The sequence below is a fragment of the Girardinichthys multiradiatus genome, chromosome 17 (genome assembly GCF_021462225.1).
Source record: "Girardinichthys multiradiatus isolate DD_20200921_A chromosome 17, DD_fGirMul_XY1, whole genome shotgun sequence".
Classification (NCBI taxonomy): Eukaryota; Metazoa; Chordata; class Actinopteri; order Cyprinodontiformes; family Goodeidae; genus Girardinichthys; species Girardinichthys multiradiatus.
In genome coordinates, this window is record NC_061809.1 from 16110899 (window position 1) to 16133845 (window position 22947).

A 22947-nucleotide genomic window follows, 5' to 3' on the forward strand; every position below is an offset into this window, starting at 1 on the left:
TGTATGGGACTTGAAAAATAATTACCCACTACATATTTCATTTAAGACGTTTTTAACAAATACACTTGAAGGTCAATATACACTGCTCAAAAAATAAAAGGAACACTTAAACAACACAATATAACTCCAAGTAAATCAAACTTCTGTGAAATCAAACTGTCTACTTAGGAAGCAACACTGATTGACAATCAATTTCTCATGCTGTTGTGCAAATGGAATAGACAACAGGGGGAAATCTTTGGCGATTAGCAAGACTCACTCAATAAAGGAGAGGTTCTGCAGGTGGAGACCACAGACCATTTCTCAGTACCTATGCTTTCTGGCTGATGTTTTAGTCACTTTTGAATGTTGGTGGTCCTTTCACACCCGTGGTAGCATGAGACGGACTCTACAACCCACACAAGTGGCTCAGGTAGTGCAGCTCATCCAGGATGGCACATCAATGCGAGCTGTGGCAAGAAGGTTTGCTGTGTCTGTCAGCGTAGTGTCCAAAGCTTGGAGGCGCTACCAGGAGACAGGCCAGTACACCAGGAGACGTGGAGGAGGCTGTTGGAGGGCAACAACCCAGCAGCAGGACCACTACCTCCACCTTTGTGCAAGGAGGAACAGGAGGAGCACTGCCAGAGCCCTGCAAAATTACCTCCAGCAGGCCACAAATGTGCATGTGTCTGTACAAACGGTTAGAAACCGACACAATGAGGATGGTATGAGGGACGACGTCAACAAATGGGGGTTGTGCTCACAGCCCAACACCGTGCAGGACGCTTGGCATTTGCCAGAGAACACCAGGATTGGCAAATACGCCACTGGCGCCCTGTGGTCTTCACAGATGAAAGCAGGTTCACACTGAGCACATGTGACAGACATGACAGAGTCTGGAGACACCGTGGAGAGCGATCTGCTGCCTGCAACATCCTTCAGCATGACCGGTTTGGCAGTGGGTCAGTAATGATGTGGGGTGGTATTTCTTTGGAGGGTCGCACGGCCCTCTATGTCTTCGCCAGAGGTAGCTTGACTGCCATTAGGTACCGAGATGAGATCCTCAGACCCCTTGTGAGACCATATGCTGGTGCAGTTGGCCCTGGGTTCCTCCTAATGCAGGACAATGCTAGACCTCATGTGACTGGAGTGTGTCAGCAGTTCCTGCAAGATGAAGACATTGAAGCTATGGACTGGCCCGCCCGTTCCCCACACCTGAATCCTATTGAGCACATCTGGGACATCATGTCTCGCTCCATCCACCAACGTCACGTTGCACCACAGACTGTCCAAGAGTTGGCAGATGCTTTAGTCCAGGTCTGGGAGGAGATCCCTCAAGAGACCATCCGCCATCTCATCAGGAGCATGTCCAGGTGTTGTAGGAAAGTCATACAGGCACATGGAGGCCACACACAATACTGAGCCTAATTTTGACTTGTTTTAAGGACATTACATCAAAGTTGGATCAGCCTGTAGTGTGTTTTTCCACTTTAATTTTGTGTGTGACTCCAAATACAGGCCTCCATTGGTTAATAAATTTGATTTCCATTGATGATTTTTGTGTGATTTTGTTGTCAGCACATTCAACTTTGTACAGAACAAAATATTCAATGAGAATATTTCATTCATTCAGATCTAGGATGTTATTTGAGTGTTCCCTTTATTTTTTTTGAGCAGTGTATTATACAGTTGTCATGTAATTTGGTTTGAATTTGTTTTTACATAAGGTATAAATTAGGCAAATCTCATGAATTGCTATTTGGTTGGGGAAAAAAAATGAATAGCTGTTCTACATGCCAGTCCTTTTATTGGGGAGGTGTCCTGGAAGCTAGAGGCACATATCCATTCCAGGGACGTTTTCTAGTAACCAGGGTAGTTTTCCAGGGCCATTGTTTTACCCATTATTTCTTCTAATGGAACAAGGGGGTAATCGGATTACCAGTCTACTTTAGAAATTACTATTTAAGGAGAGTAGTACGTCTTGAATAGATCCTGAATTGATCCACCTTTGTTGGAGTTTTGTGGCTGGAGGTTGTGAAACATTTCTAACATTTCTTATTGGTTGAATATTCCCAGCATATTGTTTGTCAACTCCCATTTTAAACTCTTTTACAGCTCATATCTTAACATTAAATTATATGAGGAGTAATCTAAATTTATGCTTTCATAAATGAAAAGAAATAGAAGTGCCTAGGAATGGGTATCAGCTCTAAAGGTGGATAAACCCTGGAAAAATGCATTTGAAGTTGTATTATTCCAAAAGGTTTGGAGAGACTTTAGATAAGTTATAAAGTATAGCTGCTGTTATAGATATAGTTGGTTGTAGTATATAGTTAAAAATCAAAACTTTTTATTTTTGCAATTTCCATAAAGTCTGGGGTTACAGTACTTGGCTTTTAACCATAACCACTATTAAACAATCTGATATTAAATAAATATTGGTCTGATTTCAGAGGTTTTAATTGAATTGGGTACCCTGCAGTTGTGTTGTGTGGTAATGTGCCTCCCCAGATCATGGACACTTAAGCAGTAACACAGCTGCAGTAGAAGGACCCTCTTGGTTTCAGCAGATACAATTTATTTCTAACAACCCATGTTTTGGACACCACAGTGAAAACACACACAGCCGGGGGCCGGAGTATAATACAATCTTCTGGGGTAAAAACATTTCAGGTTGCATAGTCAAAACAGGTTTATTGGGCTAACTGTATGGAGGGCCTGTTTGCTATGTAGCATCAGTGGCTAATTGGCTCTGAAAAAGGATAAAAATGAGAAATTCCTCCTGTTGGACAATTGACTATATTGGATAAGCACCATGACTTATTTGTGCTTGAGTGTGAGTTGGAAAGGCCATAACTGTTATCAAAAGACAATGATGACGAAGAACAGAAGGAAAAAACCCACAATGCAGTCCAGTCTTTTTATAAAAAGGCATTTCACTGTGGGTACCAAAATCAATGCATCGGGTTATAGTCTGCTTCCTTTAACCTCAACCTCCCCACGATATGATGCATACATACTGGCTGATGTTTTATTTTTCCATTTATATATTTATTTAAATTTCAATGCCCTGCAGGGCCAGCCTGACTGACTGGCATCTCATTAAGAGAGCAGAGCGCCGTCGCTTGCTCATGTGTTCTTCTCCAGACAGACCAAGCCACAGGCTGCATGCTAATTGCAGAGGCGTTGCCAGCTTGAGACGACCTTGCCTGCTAGGAGGAAGGAGGCAGAGAAGTGGTTTTGTGCGGCTTCTGGTGGAGGGCTCTTGTGGGGGCTCTGCTCTTGTCCTGACCTTGTGCAGTGGAGAAAGCCAAGTCTGACCGCTTACTTGGTTAATATCACAGTGAAAGCCTCATTTAAAAGACGAATTTGAAGTTGTCTTGTGCTTATTGGACATGATGTAGAAAGGAAAGCATCGCACCGAGTGACATTTTTCAGACATTAATTTGCTGCTTTTCATAATGTTGACATATAAAATCTCACTTGTGCTTTTGCTGGACAATTCATATGGGTGCATGATGGGAGCAAGAGACACATTTAAAGAGGACATCAAATTAGCACATTTTGGCTCTAATACATATATTTTAACCTTTTGAGACATTAATTTACAACATGCCACAGCGTTATTAGTTTCTTGATTAAGGTCATCTTCACAAAGGGTGTCTCAGTGCTTTTGAACATAAAAACCGCTTTATAGTTTCTAACTATCAAAACATGTATTAAATATTTATGTCTTTTAACAAAAGATACACTTCAGACAATTTTTTTATAATTTCTTCTCAACCGCTTTAGCACTTTTTTATGTACAATCTGCTGCACGAGAAAACTAGCCAGAGAGTTCTGAGACAGAGTGGCAAAGCTTTCCAATTAAATTCCAATCATAAGCATAAACACAGGGACTTAGATGTTAACATGAGACAAGAGAAAAAAAGACTTGGCCATTTATGTGTGCAAGTAGAAAATGCACCGACTGAGAAGCCAGAAGGCTTCAAATCCAACATTTGAGTTTCATTTTTATTTTCTACAATTTTGTATTTAATAATTTAACACTTGAATCAAATCAATCTCTCATTACCAGGCCTCTGCCAAACTTGACGGCATGCTAAACAGGTAACTCAACCGTTTCATTCAGCTGTGTTAGAGCAGGGATGCAACTAAAAACTGCAGAGCAGTGGGTCTTGAGGACTGGCCTTGGATAACCCTGGTGTGGAACGTTTTCCTTTCAGCCCAAGATGGGCAGGCAATCATTATGTATGGAAACTTTAAAAAAAGTTACCATTAAGCATTAGAACCCTGTACATTGAACACTCCTCATCCAAATACAGATCCCTATAATACTGTGTAATATGCTAAAATAAAAAAAATACAAAATGCTAATTTCTTCACTCTTACAGTAATGTAAAAAAATCATTATTACATGACAAAAGAAAAACTAACATTAAGTTACTAAGTAAATTAATAGTCTTTCCCTAAAACATAATTTATTCTTCTTAGTCATCTATGAGGGCAATCAAAGATATTTCATATATGACTTAAATTTTGACTAAACTGAATAAATAAAGAAAACAGTGTTCGCTGTGGCTTTCTGCCTGCAATATTTAATGTGCATTAATTAAATGAAGACAAAAACTGAGGGACACTTTCTTGGTTTTGAGCCATTTATTAGTTATTCCATGTCACTGATAAAGAAGTATACTGCCCTGAGCCAAACCATCCACCTCCTTCCGCCCTCATTAAAATGTCATCATATTAAATAATCATTTCAGGCCCTCGCTTATGAGCATTTCATTGCCTTCATGAAAATGTTCTCCTTTTGGTGTCAACTGGATAGAGAAAGCCCTAAGAGCGAAATGACAACTCAGAAAGAATACAACAGCAGCAGATAAGTGTTTTGTTGTGTGCTTAAGATGGTGGTTTTAATTTCTTAGACCAGTATTAAGTCATTCATTTGGATTTCGAATACACAGCTTCATGTTTAATGTTTCAGTAACAACACTGCAGACTTGGTCTGAGAACTCATATCTGTTGAGGGTACAATGAAAAGAAAACTCGCATAAAAAATTTATTTTGACCACTTGACCACCAAGATTTGCCTGTACTTACATTGATGGAGCTTTTTCAAAGACCCAATGTCTTTCTTATAAGCAATGGATAACATGTATCAGCTTTCTTTCAGCCAGCTGTCATGAGGTGTAGTACAACAAGTGGGGGAAGGGCAGCACTGCATTATTCCATAAAGCTGGAAAAAACTTTTTTATGGCGAGTCCTCTGGCATCTCTAAAAAGGCACTTTAAAACATAGAAACTGATGAAAAATTGTTGCTTTTTGTAACTGCAAGGAACCTTGTACTATAAAGAAAGATTACAATAGAGCCAAACTGTTTTATACATATTGATGTTCTGATGGAAAAATAATAGGAAACCTTTCCAGAAGATTAATTAAAATAGTAAAAAATGACTGAAGTGTTGATGGTCTGTGTTTAATAGCACCCTTTCACCAGATTATCCAACAAGTCAGGGTAACATGACATGAATTTATCCACAGGAAACAAAAGCAAATGCATCTTGGAATTAGCCGTCTTTGATAAAGTTCCTGAACGTTCTTTAGTAAAATAAGTCTCTTATCTACCTTGAGCCAGGCCTATTCATCTTATTGATCTTAGTTTTAAACATCATACTTTTGATCTTAAGGGAAACGAGTCTCGTGACTAAATATCTGGTCCATCATAAATAAACAGCAAAACATCTTACAGTTTTAACAACAGCTTTCAACTTTCCCTGTGAGTTTGACATTGCAGAGAGATGAGAGGTCATTTTCGAATCACTTAGAAAACCCTTTCCTTTCACAGGCACTTCTTGTTGTAGAGACAATTGTAATAGAAAAGTCAATGTTCTGATGGTGTTGCAGAGGAGAAATGGCTCCTGTAGAGGTTTGGAACTATTAGTTGGCGTGTAAAGGTCATTAACAAGGGAGTGTAACACATACACCTTAACAATAGACTAATGAAACTCCTGCTTTAATGACATCGAAAGTTAAAGCTCAATGAGGCTTGACTGTTGTAATACCTGGACCTTGAATGAAAGTTCTTGGGGCTAAAACAAGAGATTGTTTTTAAATGGAATACCATCATGCAGATATTAATCTATGTGAGATCATTTCACAAGGCAGATTCGGCTTTGGTACAATTTTATTCCTGTAATTTCCATTTTGCTTCTCTGTCGCACAGATAATAAAAACCCATTCAAAATGCATGGCGTATTCACTGAAAAGACAGAAAACTGACTGGTAAGAGTAAAGACAGCAGCATCACTCCAAAAACCAAAATGAATACCACCATATGTTGTTTCCAAGCGCTAGAGTTAATTAAACAATTTGGTCTCATCTGATGAATAAGCTGACGATTTCGCACCATTTGTTATGTTGCAGCATGCAATCTGTCTCTTCCTGATAATCAAATTTCCATTCAGTGTGGAGTCAAATAACAACGTTAGCTCGAGAAAGAGTTTTTTTTTTTTTCTTCCACTCTGCAGTGTGTTTTGTATATTAAATATTTTAATTGTGCATGGGAAAAAAAAACACTCACCGCAATTTATTAATGTGGGAAGCTATGAATTATGAAAGCAAATTAAACAAATTCAGGCACAGAGAAACAACACAGTTCATAGTACATTAGTATCCCAGCGGAATATGCAACATAACTACTTGATTGGCCTCGAGGGATGTAATATCTATGCTTTAATTTCAGATAGCAACTAAGCATATCCTGTTACAAGCCATTACAAGGTTTTAATGCCTCTTACTGTGCTGGGGATATGCTCTCATTTTAGAACCCTCACATCTTAAGATTTAAATATGATGGCACAATTTCCGAAGTTTACTTTACAGCCATAGTTAGTTTTGCAAAAATTTACCTGCACAATTAGAAACCTTTATTGGAAGATGACTTCTGTAAAAGCTTACTTAAGCAGTAAAATGTTGGAGAGATTAGAGATAAACACATGCCTTTTCTCCCTGGGTTCTTCATGTAATTTGCTATTTTCCATGATTTTATTTGTATTTCTGAAGTATGCTTTCTCCACTGTAGGTGCTAGGCAGACATAATAATTTCTTCTGCTGGCTCTGAGCTTGTGTTTGTGTCAGTCAGAGTTGCAAGTAGCTGATGCCAAAGAAGTGTTTGTTCATTAATAAACCCACAGCCATACTAATTTCTCAACATATGCAGCTAGTTCAAATGTGAGAGTCCTTAGAAATAATTTATTGGAAAAACAATGAGGGGAATCTAGAAAATCTTCTAAAATCTAAATTAAAGTTGTCAAGAAGATGTTTAGTAAAAAAATAAGCTTATGTCATTTCCTGTTGTGCAGCTGGAAAGTATTACTTAAGACACTGATAAAAACGGCTATTTTAATCTCCAAATATTTCTAGGAGCTATCTTGAAGAAAAGGTTGCAAGGATATTTTTTTGCATTTGCAACTTTCAGCTCTCCAGACCTAAATGGGATTTGAGTAAAAACTCATTAGTAAAGAATCTGTCCAGCTTTTCTTTTTCATCCCTCAGAAGTCTTGTTTTCTGACTCTGGGTGACTCATTTTGCTCAGAAAATCACCTGTAATTTTCTAATTTTCTAATTATTTTTAACATTCAGTGCCCTCGAATACATAGCACAGCTAAGCAACAATACAGCATAGAGATTATTATGCTATTTCATCTTTTCTCTATGCATTTTGTTTTGCTGGTAATACAATATCTACTACAGAGCTTTACTTATGTGTTGTGTCTATAGAACTTGAGAGAATATTTCTGAAAGCCTTTGCAAACATTCATCCTTTTCCTAATAAGAGTCTCTTTGGCTCATTGAGTCTTTCTAGGTTCATTAGATGTTTTTATACCAGCTGCACAAATCTTAATAGGCTTCAATTTTGTCACAGCAGCATTTTCTGGAGGCGTCTTGCACTTTTTTGTGTAAAGTCCCTGAAAAAATGTATGCATGTGTTATTAGTAGTTTAAAATGCTCACTCGTTTTCACATTTATTCATTATATTATTTACAATGAAGTCATTATATCTGCTAAGCTCTGTGTTGGCATTTTAAACATTACCTAAGCCATAGATGAATACATAAGCATTGGCATCCTTGGCCAGCTAAGAACGCAGACAGAGCATTAGGAAATATTTTTAAATGTTCTAATGTTCTAAGCATGCCGCGGCCCGGGCGGTGGCAGAGGCGAAAACTCGGACCTGGGAGGAGTTCGGTGAGGCCATGGAGAAGGACTACCGGTTGGCCCCGAAGCGATTCTGGCAAACCGTCCGGCGCCTCAGGAGGGGGAAGCAGTGCTTCACAAACACTGTTTACAGTGGGGGTGGGGAGCTGCTGACCTCGACTGGGGACAATATTGGGCGGTGGAAGGAGTACTTCGAGGATCTCCTCAATCCTGCCATCACGCATTCCCTGGTGGAAACAGAGGGTACTCAGGGTTGGACTCTTTCATCACCCAGGCTGAAGTCACCGAGGTGGTTAAAAAGCTCAGCGGGGCAGGGCTTCGGGGTTGGATGAGATCCGCCCTGAGTACCTCAAGTCTTTGGATGTTGTGGGGCTGTCATGGTTGACACGCCTCTTCAACATTGCGTGGCGGACGGGGACAGTGCCTTTGGATTGGCAGACTGAGGTGGTGGTCCCCCTACATAAGAAGGGTGACCGGAGGGTGTGTTCCAACTACACAGGGATCACACTCCTCAGCCTCCCTGGTAAGGCCTACGCCAGGGTATTGGAGAGGAGAGTCCGGCCGATAGTCGAACCCCGGCTTCAGGAGGGGCAGTGTGGTTTTCGTCCCGGCTGTGGAACACTGGACCAGCTCTATACCATCTACAGGGTACTCGAAGGTTCATCGGACTTTGCCCAACCGGTCCACATGTGTTTTGTGGACCTGGAGAAAGCATTCGACTGTGTCCCTCGTGATGCTCTGTGGGGGGTGCTCCAGGAGTATGGAATCGGAGGCCCTTTACTAGGGGCCATCCGATCTCTGTACAAGCGGAGCAGGAGTTTGGTTCGCATTGCCGGCACTAAGTCGGACCTGTTCCCAGTGCATGTTGGACTCCGGCAGGGCTGCCCTTTGTCACTGGTCCTGTTCATAACTTTTATGGACAGGATTTCTAGGCGCAGCCAAGGGCCGGAGGGGGTCTGGTTTGGGGACCAGAGGATTTTGTCTCTTCTTTTTGCAGATGACGTGGTCCTGCTGGCCCCCTCTAGCCAAGACCTACAGCATGCACTGAGTCTGCTGCCCCCGCGAACCGGTCCCGGATAAAGCGGAAGACGACGAGTACGAGTGTTCTAATTTTACAACATGTGTTTGATATAACATGTTTACTGGTCAGACAAAAACAAATACTTAAGAAGACAAGCTTGGACCCCTTCTAAATAATGTCTTAATGATGTCTAAACGTGTCATTAAAAAGTTTTAATCGACTAAGAAGGAATTTGGATCACATCAAATGGGCTTACCGAGCCTCTATGACTGCCTGACACAAAATAGCTTTACAAAGATGTCCATTCTTTGAATGGCTGCATTCCTACAGAGTTTAGCCTTACGTTGCAGAGGCACCTTGGAGTTGCCCATGACTCTTGTGACCTTCCTCCACTTCAGCCATGCTATATTTACACAGTGTTGGCATCAGGTAGAGTGTTTCAACTGGAACATATTAGGGAACCATACTATTTAAACTGATTAACCTTGGGGATGTCCTATTCAATTATATTGAATGTTCATTGGTCTGCAGGCCACACGCCAAGTATTGGTCACCCCACCCTAATCTCTGGCAGTTTTCATCCCTTTGTAGTGTTTGTGAGGGAGGTAATGGTAAACCTAATAGAAAATCACCAACGCACAGGACTGACCATGGGTGTGGTGCTTGAATATCCACCATAACTGTATCCATTTCTCTTGGTAGTCGTCAACTTGGATGAATGCCTTCTCCAGAACCATAAGGGTTTGTGGACCTGTTTGCACTTTCCTGTTGCCAGACGGTGCAGTTGGCATATGTCATTCCACTACACTTTATGAAGCCTCATTTGTTAGGCATAATGTTAACAAGATGGCACTTGATGATCTGCTCGAAGATCCTCATGGCGGGTGAAGACCAGGCAGGTTGATAGTTGAGTCAACAACGTCACTTTTGCCCATTCAGGGTACAATTGAGCTGCTTCTCCAGACTTGAGGCACAATGTCTTAAACTATTCAGTTAAACAATATTCCTTGTCATTGGGGTCCAGTTGTCATTTTGTTTTTTATTTTCCAGATTGTCTCCCAGGCTTCTGCTCAACATTTTGGCAGGGCAGGTCCAAGGGGCATGGTCATTGCTTTTTATCAGTAGGTGCAGGATTACTGATTATCCAGTAATCTCAGAGTGGAGTCTGAGATAAACATCTTCAATATTAATGTCATGCCCAAAATCCTTTGTTGACCAATTTCAACATCTGCTCAGGTGCAGGATCTTGTTGACCCCCTAAGGCATGTCCAGGTGGTTGTGCACGTCTGCATAGAGGCTCCCCTTAGGTAGTGCTGTGCCTCTGTTTGTGCCAAACATTAAAATCTTGTATCGCTGCCAGTCTTCATCAAGGTGTGTGGTTACCAGATATTGTGGGCCAGCTTTTTCACTTAAATCTTAGTCTGAACACCATCAAAGCTGCTTATCTAAATCACTTTGCAAACTCTCTTCCCAACAGCTTGGACTTGCTTGATGTCAGGTTTTCTCTTATACTTACGGAGTTTCCACCACAATGTGCCAGAGTGTATAAGAATTAGAATAACGAACACCATTATTATATGGCTGAACTATGTAACGGAAAATAAAGGGATCAAGTGAACATTTAAAACATGACAAATTTCTTCTTCCAGATGCAGTTATTTTATTTAAACCCCTTCAACTGTTCAAAGCATGAAAATAAAATAAAATGAGTTTTAAAGTTGAATCATGTTTTTGGGTTTAGCACAGCCTAATAAATACAGCTATCAGTGGGGAGGGATGATGCTCATTTGTGACATCCTCATTTCATATTCTCGCCAGTTGGGCATGCCTCAGATTTTGAGGTGTAATATAGCCCTGCCAAATCAGCAGTAGCCCCATTACTCATCCCCCTCTGTGCTGTCTCCTGGCTGGTGCTCCGGCACTAATGCAGATTACAGGGATATATGAGGGCTATTTGTTCGCTGCAGGGTGGAAACGATCACAGGCAACCCCATCCCTCTCTGATGCACGGCTCTACATCTGTTCCCCCCGCGAAGGCCTATCTGGATATCCATCAGAGCCAAACCCTTATCAGATTTGAGGTGACTACATCTATTGCACATCAATTATAGATGCTGTGTGTGAAGAATTGGGTCACTCTATCAACAGTTGCTCTCGATCCATGGAGACATTGTTTAGTTAAGCGATTAGAGGCTTATCTTTACATACAGGCGCAGTTCTAAGTGTTAAATAGTCCATTTATGATACATGGATGCAGCGGCATAAGGGTGTCAAATGGAGGAAAACTACTTTCTGTTATTGCTGTTTTTATGTAGTAGTTATGTTGCAGTGTTGCTGTATTTTGGTATGATAATGTGGGTATTTTTCCACAAAGAACTTATTGACGTAGTTTTTGCTTTTATACTCGTAAATGGCCTTTTCTGAAGAGTCTGAACACGTGAAAGACCACACAGGTGTTGAAGTGCTTACGTCACTATCAATAAAATCAATTTTGCTCTCTTGCAGCTATACAGGTGGTGACAAATGAGCCAAGCTGCATTCTTGCAATTTAATTCATTTTCACCTTGCTTCCTGACTGAGAACACAGATGTATTATTCAAATTTCTAATCCATTCACTGTGAGCGGTACATGTCAAAAAAACCTAAACGTTTTCATCTTCATGCAAGTCTTTCCTCATCTGTTACATAAATAGACCATTCATCATATTATTATGCTTTTACAGCTGGACTGTTTGAGTGATCCTTTTCTCAAACAGCCCCCTCTCCCTGCAGTCCAATCAATCATTTTTCAATGAAGATGTCACAGTTCATTGTGTGGAGGGTTACCCCCAAATGATTCCCAGAGGGGTTTTTGATGATAAAGTGAAAGCTCAAGTCATTTTTGATCCAGTGGATGGGTAGGAGGATTTGACCCAAATACTGCTAAATGTTACTGCAGGGTTGTCAACAATGTTCATCTCAGTGGAGGTGGTAGCAGGTGCTGAAATCTCTAAGTGTGCTTGCTATTAACTTTTCATTAGGCGCATTAAACTGCACAAGTCATCAACAAGTAGTTGCTGCTCGACATAATTGGTTTGCAGTTAATGTCTGTTTTGAAGCTGTAAGTGTCAGCGAGCTGAGAAAATCCCAGGGGGAGCTCTTTAAGACTTTCTCAGGAAGAAGCACTTTTTAAAGACAGACAGCTTTTAAACACCAGCAGCCTAAACTGCACACTGATAATTTCTTTCAGGCTGTGAATTGTTATCCAAGCCATTCATAATGATCCTTAATTCAATAACCAACCCGCAGGATAGTCTCATTAAATAACCAGCTGCAGTGCAGTAATAAAGATTTAATTTTTCAACTTGAGTTCTTGTGTGTGGGCATCTCACCTCTCTGTCCTCTCTTTTTTTCTGTTGCAGCCTCCTTCGAGGTGTTGATGCGGTAACCTGTGACAGCTGGAGCCGGGGACACAATGTCCGAGTGTTTTCACCAAACACACTTCAGCAAAACACAGGGAAAGTACAGTAAATGTTTTGAGCAGAAAAAGTGTTACCTTAGTTCTTTATATTTTGCCTCAAAGGAGCAAAACTTTATTGTGATCTTTTAAGTGGATCTTGATCAACAGTATTTCTGTTTTGGTTGTGTTTCACTAACCTTCTGTCCAGTTCCTGACAATTTTCATTAGAATCCTTTCTTGTTTGTTGAGCCACATATTCCTTTGGCTTGTGAAAACCTGCATATTTTCATTGGCCTCTTCATCAAACCATTTTAAAAACTGAGAAAGGAACAAGGGTTGATTTATAAGTGTAATCCTAACAATATTGTCTTCTAATCATATTCAGTTCAATTTACAGAAAACATCTAAACAATTTGTGTTGAAAAATGATCTACAACAAAATGAAGAAGTGAGCTAATTATGAGTTAATAATTTAGTGCTGACCTTTTCAAAGTAGCATGGTTTGCTAGAGGTCATTGTAGAAATGACTGAGGATCAAATCAGTAAAACACCTAATTATTAAACTAAGTGATTTGCATTTTAATTGAAAAGGTGTCTCATATCGACATGCCACCGACATGTCATAAGCACAGTCATTTATTGCATCAATATGACTGGGATAGTTACACAACAAGTGGCCTTTATGTCAGCCTGCATGTCTGACAGCTTTATTAATGTATGCACCTGATTTATCCATCAAGATTACTAATCTCTAAAATATGTGCCTATGGGTTAAATAGAACTGCATTTTAAAAGCTGTGTTTAAGCCTCTGAATATACTTGACATTCTTTTGATTTGTTTTTGTTTGTTTTATCGCTTTTTATGAATTTGTTTTCTGTTCCATTTCGTCTTTAAAATCTACTGAATTTTTCTTAATAGAATATTACGAACACCAACCATATTTGGCTCAAATCTTATATATCTTATAGCCTTTATCATCAGCTGCAGTCCTTGTGGTTTGCTTAGAAAGCCCCACTCTTACTGCAGTCTGATTAGTGAGATCTTTTACCTCATTGCCAGTGCTTTATCTCATGAGGTTGTTCATTGGAGCGTCTGCCCTCCACCTCCCTTCTCACAGCGCACCTATGTTGCATAATTAAACTTGAATAAGATCATTAGCATACAAAGCAGGAAACTTACGGCCATGGAGTCATACATATTTATCTGGATGTGCCTGACTTGTGCACGCACACCTTCATACTGTAACCCCTTTTGCATACAAACACAACTGTTTCTCTTTTGCAGGAGACAGGCGAACACGGACTATAAAATGCACATTATCCAGAGTATGTTTGCTTTAAGAACCATATATTTATCTGTGAACCATCTGAGTAAATACAAGGTTTTCATCTGAGCAAGCATTTTAAAGCATGCAAGGTTAACTGTAGAGAATGTGTGCATTTGGAAACGGAGCAGATGGATTTTGATTAGGATCATTTGGGCAGGTTGCTTTCAGCACATCAAATAATGCTTGCACACAGAGGAACGTTCCCGAACAAGTAATGCCTGCAGTCCAAACTCATCTGCTGCACATTAACAAACAGAAAAGACAAACAGAGAACACTCCCTTCTGAATAATCATGTGTTGACTCATGAATGACTCCTTTTCTCTCTCCTTTCCCCTCCATCCTTTCCACTAGAAATTAACTTTCTCCTTAACCACTCTCCTTACTTAATGGGGATCACGTTCCAGCCTTCTTTTTCCTTCCAGCTGGGAGAACAGCTCTCTCCTTTTGCAGCTACATGGACTCCTCCATTAGTATTCCTTCTTCCTTCCCACTTTTCCCTTCCTCCTGTGAGATTGCTGTTGTGTCTTATGGCTTTTTATTCCTACGTGATAGTAGATGGGTTCATGTAGGAGTAGAAGCCACTAAACACGCGGTGAGTGCTCGACATGCTGGCCAACACATGCAGAGAGCTTCCTGTGGATATGACAGCTGCCATGTTCACATCAATGTCCTGCCCATTATCCAAAATGCACACATGGTTTAAATATAGTTCAGGGAGATCACTGAAAAGTGGGCTGCTTTTACACCCGAGACACAATCTGGTCCAAATTGGAATAAAAACTATATAGATTTGAATTGTTTTCAAACTAATGTTATAAAATCAACAGCAACCTTCAGTTAAAAATGTATCCCTAAAGCAGAATTGTCTTAATAGACCTACTTTCCCCAGCTGCATACTGGCTGCTTGTGTCTTGAATTTAAAATGAATTTCTTCACTTTCCTAAATAAAACAACTCACTCAGGTAGCTCATTCAATACTGTCTGAATCTATTTGCAGTTCCCCGGTGAAGTTGGGTAGAGGACATATTGGTTCACAGAAACAGACTGCTTTATATCCCTCTGTTTAACAGTGTTAAAGGTTTTTTTTTTTTGTAGCACTACATAATACAGTCCATATACTGACACAAGTTTAACCTCTTAAGCCCAAAGGACCCTGCCCACGCCCCTTTTTGGCGGTCAGTAAAACTAGGTAAAACTTCACTGATTTATTTTTTTATTAAATATATCGCAAGAGGTAGCTTTAATCATCACAAAACAATTCCCCAAATGAGTTTTGCACAAATACCTTTTAGTTTTACTGCAACTTAAACACAGGCAAAGACATTTTAAGGTCCGTCTGACATTGCTCACTCTGTAAACAAATCAGTACAAAAAGCACCTTTCTCTTTCCAGCACCCACATACGTCTCATATTATAACAAACTGGAGACATTGACTTTTCTAACAAGGCATAACTTGTCTTTCTAGGCCTTTCTCTGGTGATGTAATTTGCTTGCACATTATAGTCTGCTGGTTGCTGTCCACCGGATGCTAGCTTGCGCGCTACTCCATTAGCTTCCAGTTATGTTTGCAACTGTACATTTTGATGGTAAATGTCACAACCAAAGACTATGCCATATGCAGAAGGACTCCTACAATGGAAATCAGCACTTTCATTTGACCAGATTCCCTTTTATTTCCTTTTTGAGTTGAAAAATGCATTTGTGAAAGTTTTGGCACCCTTTGCCTAACTGCCATTTCTGCCTGGCACATTGCCCTCTAAAACTGTTGTGGAACACATATGCTTCAACTTATTCAGTCCAAATTTACTGGATCTGGATGAATCTGGATCTGGATCTGGAAGATCTGGATGAATGCAACCTGGGGGTTCTCCTAGGAATACCAAAGGTAATTCCATAATGTTTTGCAATGTTCATTTAGAAAAAACGTTTGACGAGGCTCTTTGTTTAATCACAAATAAATCAGACATAGTAACAGTTCCAGTAGTGGTTCCACTGGACAAATATTCTTTTATGTCTTACCTTTACATGGGTACCAAGTGTTTGCATGTAGGCCTTATAACTGTGGAGCTATACTTGATTTATTTAAGGTATGTAATTTCAGGCGGAAATTGCTGTAAAACTTTTTGGGGCCTAACAGGTCAAACTCTTTCCAGGAACTCTGAGATTGCTTTCCAGAACTTACCAGGTTTGTTCCTGGAACTTTTATGGAATGTTCTTGTTACTTTCAAGAAACCGACCAGGTACTTTTCTCTTTCAGAAGTTTCAGAAAGTAGCTGATAGATTCTAGAAAGTTAAATCTAAGTTATGGATAAGGTAATAGGTAAATTATATCGAGGATCCAGGACAATACCTAGAAAGCCATGTAACATGTAGATTCTCCAAAAGTACAGCTTATAATGGAGAGCTATCAAATTGTCAAATCAAATCATTAGACCTATTTGTTACTCTGACATACAGATTCCATTGCAGGTTTCAGGTATATGCAACGACTCAGACCTCCTATAACTTTAGGGCTGTTTTAAGAACACCATGGTTGTGATTTTTACAATGCATTGCTTTTGCATTGTATAATTAGACTGGGAACTCTTGAGAACATCCATTTGTTTCTATACATTTTCCACAGACTATGTTGAAAGGGACTCCAGACTGTTTCAACATGGATGGTCTCTCTTGAAAAGGATCACACATTAATTAAATGCAGAAATTTATAAAATAGCTTTATCTTTGTTATGCATTTGATAAAGTTTGAGTAGTTTTAGATATCTCAGATCCACTGTCTAGTGGTTGACTAGTCATTCACTTGTTTCGACTTACTGAATGATTGTTTTCCCTGTTCTCCAAAAATCTGACCTGTAACATTTCTGGTCCATTACTAAATATACCTTAAATTGGCATTTTCTTTTTAACTGCCTCAAACCTGGATGATCGAAAACTCGCAAAATCAACTCCATTTAAACTGTAATGCAGAAAAGTGGATACATTGACCCTAGCTCAATCATCTATGCCCATTTAACAATTGAAATTAAAATGCATTGAAGTTTGAGAGGTAGACCAAATTTAAGAATAATAATAAAAGACTGAAAAAGAACGTTTTATTGCTTCACAAAACCAAAAAAAGTATCTACCAAAGCTTTGTCTATCCCATTGGTAATGACAATACCGATAAAACAAAACATGTTGTAAAAAATGCATAGGATGGCTCCTTTTGAATCATCTTTGTGGGACCAAAAAGAGATGTGAAACTATAGGTCACATTTTGAGTTCTTTGAAAAGATATCCAGGTCTAAAGAGATGTGTTTGAAATGCAGCAGACAATCCCAGTCCGTTTAGTTAAACTTGGGGCCACAATCTAATTTGCCAAATTTCACTGGTACATCACAGCAATTTGCTGATTGGCAGAAGTTGGTCATTGTGCTGACCTTGAAGCACCAGATTTTCAAAATTTCCAAACAGCCTTCGTAACAAGTTTCTTGATTCCCTTAAAACTTCATGGCAAGAAACTTTAACTCAAGTCAGAGCAACCCCCTCCATTTCCTCCTAAATTATGTACAAATTCTGGCACCCTAGTAATGCACCGCACTAATTTTCGCCTGAGCTGAACTCGGTGTCAACTAATTAAGCAAGAAACTCAAATTATCCTGCTGGTGGGTCCATTCATGTGCTGCAGGGTTTGGGTTTAAATGTCAGCCCTCTGTTTGTATTTGCTGTGAAATACGCTGCCAGCCCGCTCGCCTTACACACAAGCCGAATAAAGTCTAAACAAGCAGAACCTGAGAGCTGAATTATTAATCCCTGGATATTACAAGAAGCTGACACATGTTTGCAGTTATGGGACATTACTGCTCCGATGATATGAGATGTAAAAGAATTTGAGATGAAAACTAGATAAGTTCTGCTGAAGTTTAATGATTTGTTAATAGCTGTAAGATGTGATCTAATAATCAGAGGGGAGGGTTGACAACTTTCTGTTCCTTGCATTATCTATTTAATTTATTTTTCAGGTTCCCACTCCCACATAGGCTTTTTCTGCTTCATTGAGTCATGAGGGGGTCTGAGAGAATATTTGAACAGAAGGAAGACATTAAAGAAGGCAGAGATAAGCTTCGATTTTTAAACCTGTGGGAGTCCATGGGAATCTAAAGGTGGGAATCAACAGTGATGGGGTCTATGGGAAAAAGCCTGCATTATTTACACCGGCACAGGCTTATAAAGAGAAAGCAGTGCTTAAATAGATTGCTGCTGTCTTTTGTCTGGCCCAAAGGTTTGTTCCAGTTCCACAGTTATGATCCAATCAGCCTGCAAGCCTTACTTTCAAATGTCAGAATGATAAGACAGACAACACGTGAGCTCATTTTACTATTGACAATTTTCATTTTTTCCCAAATTATGGTTTTTATGACTTTATGGCTCATGATCAGATTCTACAAGGTTGTCGGATCCTTAGGTTCAGGTGGAAATCATCAACCCAAGTGTAAAGGGATTTTCCTGACAGATGCAATAATATGGTGTGTATTTATACAGTAGGTTTAATTTATGAGTGTTGTTCTACTTTATCTCCACCCTCCTCCAGGCTCTGCTTTGATTTTCCTGTAATAAATAATGCTCTCATGTCTTCTGTGCTGCATTTGTTCCCAGTTGTAATCTCTCTACTGTTAAATAAATTATGAATAATGCCAATTCAACCTGCTGTGTATCTTTTTTTCTTTCATTTGTCAGTCAGCATAATTTCGCCCATTTCTTTGACTATTGTTTTTCAGAAAGTCATGCACAGGCAACTCAAACTTTATGTGCACAAAATGTGATCAGGAAGGTAATGGTACAAAGAACATTAATAGCCTACTTGTACATTTAGCTGATATGTTTCAGTATTATGTTTAGAAGGGTAAAATGTTAAAAGCTAATAAAATAATTTAATGTATTTTACTGTAATATTTTTCCTCGTGTAAAAACATACAAAACTACCAAATGTAATGCCTTAGAAAAGTATACTCTTTCAACAAGTTCAACACAAACGTCAGTGTATTTTGTACAGATTTATGATAGATCAGCACAAAGTGGTGCAGAATGGTGAAGAGGAAGGACAATGACAGTTATATATTTATATAACAATCTTTTTAAAAAAGTATGGCATGGGTTTTTATTAAGTTTTGCTGCGGTTACAGCGGCAAGTCTTCTGTGTGTACCAGGCTTTTACATTCAGAGACTAAAATTCTCACCTATTTTTCTTTGTGAAAATAGCTCAGTCTCTATAAAATTAACTAGAGCACATTTGTGAATAGGCTGTATGTTTGAATTTTGTTTGGGCCATTGTAACACATGCATATGTTCTGATCCAAACCATTCCACTGGGTCACTGTCTGGTAGGTGATCCCTGCGAACTCTCAAGCCTTTGCAGCCTCTAACAGGTTTTCTTCCAGGATTGCTCCGTATCTAGCTTCAACCTTCTTTCCTTCAACTGTGACCAGCTTCCCTATCCTGCTAAAGAGATTCATCCCCACAGCATTGGGGACCATATTTTGAAATAAGTTGGGGTAGGAACAGAGTCCTGGGTGATGTGTAGTTTTAGCTTTCTACCACACTGTTTTGCTTGATGGTTAAAATATTCAGTTTAAGTACAACCCTATTCCAATGATGTTGGGATGTAAAATGTAAATTAAAACAATACAGTAATTAGCAAATTCTGTTCAACCTATATGCAATTGAATAGATTACAAAGAAGATATTTATTATTCAAACTAAAAAACGTTTTTTTTAAAACAAATATTCACTTGTTTTGAATTTGATTCTTGCAACACGTTCCACAAAATGCTGGAACAGGGGCCTGTTTACCACTTACATTGCCTTTCTTTTTAACAACACTCAATAAGTATTTGGGAACCGAGGACATAAATTGTTGATGCTTTGTAGGTGGAATACTGTCCCGTTCCTTGGTTGGTGTACAACTTCAGTTGCTCTACAGTCCAGGGTCTCATTTGTCATATTTTGTGCTTCATAATGCGCCAGAGATTTTCAATGAGAGACAGGTCTGGACTGCAAGCAGGCCAGTCTAGTACCTGCACTCTTTTATTATGAAGTCACACTGTTGTAACACATGCAGAATGTGGCTTGGTATTGTCTTGCTGATATGAGTAGGAACGTCCCTGAAAAAGACGCTTGGATGGCAGCATAAGTTGCTCCAAAACCTGTATGTACCCTGCAGCTTTAATGGTGCCTTCACAGATGTAACAGATACCCACACCATGGGCATTGATATGCCCCTATACCATCACAGATGCTGGTCCATGAACTTTGCGCTGATGAAAATCAGGAAAGTCCTTTTCATCTTTGGCCCAGAAGACTCAACGTCCATGATTTCCCAAAACATTGTGACGTGTGGACTTGTCAGACCACAGCATACTTTTCTGCTTTGCGTCCATCTCAGATGAGTTCGGGCCCAGAGAAGCCAGGGGCATTTCTAGATGTTATTAGGCTTTCACTTTGCATGGTAGTTTTAATTTGCACTTGTTGATGTAGCAACGAATTGTGTTAACTGACTATGGTTTTCTGAAGTGTTTCTGAGCCCACCTGATAATATCTGTAACAGAATGATGTCAAGTTTTAAAATGATGCCTCCTGAGGGATGGAAGGTCACGGGCATTCAATGTTGGATTTTGGTCTTGCTGCTTACCTACTGAGATTTCTCCAGATTCTCTGAATATTTTGGTAATATTATGGACAGTAGATGATGAAATCAATTGTACGTTGAAAAATGTTGTTCTTAAACTGTTGGACTATTTGCTCACAAAGATGTTCACAAAGTGGCCCCATCCTTGCTTGTGAACAACTGAGGCTTTCAGGGATGCTCCTGTACACTCACCGGTTTTCATATAACCTGTTCACCTGTGTAATCGTCCAAACAGGTGTTTTTTGAGCATTTCTCATCTTTCCCAGTTTTTGTTGCCTCTGTTATAGCTTTTTTGCAATGTGTTACATGCACACATAGCCAATATTCAATTCAATTCAATTCAGTTTATTTATATAGTGCAAATTCACAACTCATGTTGTCTCAAGGCACTTCACAAAAGTCAGGAGTACTTTCTATGGGAAGGAAAAGTAAATGTTAGTGGATGTAGCTCCTTTGGTCGTTTCATCTAGAAAGAAAGAACAGATAAACTTTGAGTGAGTTTTCAAGGATAGAGTCTGAAAGAGAGCACATAATTAGTTACAGTAAAAGCTCAGTCAATTGCCATGTCTAGGAGAGAGAAAGGGTTAAACACTGAACGACAGGGCCAAGTGGATCATCGGTAGAGGGTGAGCATTACGTTGTTGCCAGCAGAAGCTTGGACAATGGCCCTCTCCAGAAAGGTGTCACAGGTAGATACAGAGTCAGGCCAGGTGTAGCTTCTAGGAAGAGAAAAGAGAGAACAAAGTTAAAAGCTGAAATAACAGCAAATGATGCAAAATTGGAGAGTAGTGTGAGAATGTAGCGAAGAGGGTGAAAGTGGTCATTATATCCTCCAGCAGCCTAAGCCTATAGCAAATGAGTAAATGTTTGCAAAAACAAAGTTCATCAGTTTGAACATTAAATATCCTGTGTATTCAATTGCATATAGATTGAATGGGATTTGCAATTTATTGTATTGTTTTCAATACAATAAACTTAGTTTAAATAAAAACAGTTTTCACAATGTCCCAATTTTAATGGTATTATGGTTGCATTATCTGACCAGACTACAGTCCTCTGTTAACTGGCTGCCCTGTGTTGTAAATGCACTACTCAAACACTGCTCAAAGCACTTTTTTGTTGACCTGGTTTCACTTGCATCAATCATACACTCAGACACTGATTCACAAATCAGTAGGCGACTTGCAGTTGAGTGCCATTCCCAAGGGCATGGCACTCAGCCCCATCGACATGTTTCAGGGGGAAGCTGGAATCAACCCAACAACTGATTGCAAGATGACACCTCTTCCCACTGAGCTACAGCCTTCCAACATGGTTTGTGGCAATCATCAAACTGAACTTATGACTTTGATCAATGCATTCTTCTTGCCACTCTTTCACAAAGTCAGATTTGTGAAGACTACAACTACAGTCTGGTATACACAGACATTTCAACAATTAAACAGAACCTGAACATCTCACACCGTTCAACCTCAATACGATATAATCTTGATCGTAACTCTTGGTACACTGTACAATAAAAGACTCAATATGTTGCTTCAGCAGGACCACATTAGAAAGGCATGATGGACATCTGTCCAATGATCAAGGGACAGATGTTACAGCTGTTGTTCAGATTCAAACTAAAGAGCTGTGGAAAAGTTCATATCTTTAAAATGGATTACCATTATTTTAGACTGTCGCAGCAGCAGTCTCCATGAACACCTTTTTTATTAGGATTTTCAGATGCTGCTTTATATTTGTTTTAGGTTGACTAGTGAGAACAATAAACTCATAAGAAAGCTGTAACAATTCATTTAAAAACTATTTTGACTCAGAAGTCCAATAATCTTGGCTTTGTCAAACTAGTATTCTGGTTAAAAAGTTGTCATTTCATCAGACTTCTCCCCCTGAGTTCTTGATCTCTGCAGCTCACCCAGAGCTACCATGTGTCCTTGCCTGATTTCTGAAGACAGTTTGTTGTCCTGAGGTTTATGCAGGGGTGTCAGTGAAGGAGGTTGAATACAAATGCATGCCATACTTTTCAGACTTGTATAATTTTCCTTTCACGAAATGTGAAAAAGTTAAATTTCTAGAGAAACTTTTGGAAGGAACACTAGATTATCATCTTTTCTTTGTGAAAATTTGGATTCTTTATCTGCAAGTAGTGCTTCCAGTCTCAAATTTAGACTATTTTCATTAGGAGAGTTTAGAAAATAAACTGGGTCTGAACTGAGTTCTGTCTCTTAAGATTATAACAAACCTGCCGAACAGCTTGACATTAAAATAATACTTTCCTGTGTATTATACGTTAA

The 22947-nt window shown here is 39.4% G+C and overlaps 1 long non-coding RNA gene across 1 annotated transcript in view; it reads left to right on the forward strand.

The window, feature by feature from the left end:
- The window catches only part of LOC124883394, a 77042-nt gene extending 58371 nt beyond the window's left edge, over positions 1-18671 (forward strand). The window contains exon 3 of the long non-coding RNA XR_007042202.1: positions 12622-18671. This is a non-coding gene — a long non-coding RNA (uncharacterized LOC124883394). The remainder of the gene's footprint in view (positions 1-12621) is intronic.
- Positions 18672-22947: the final 4276 nt, after the last annotated feature.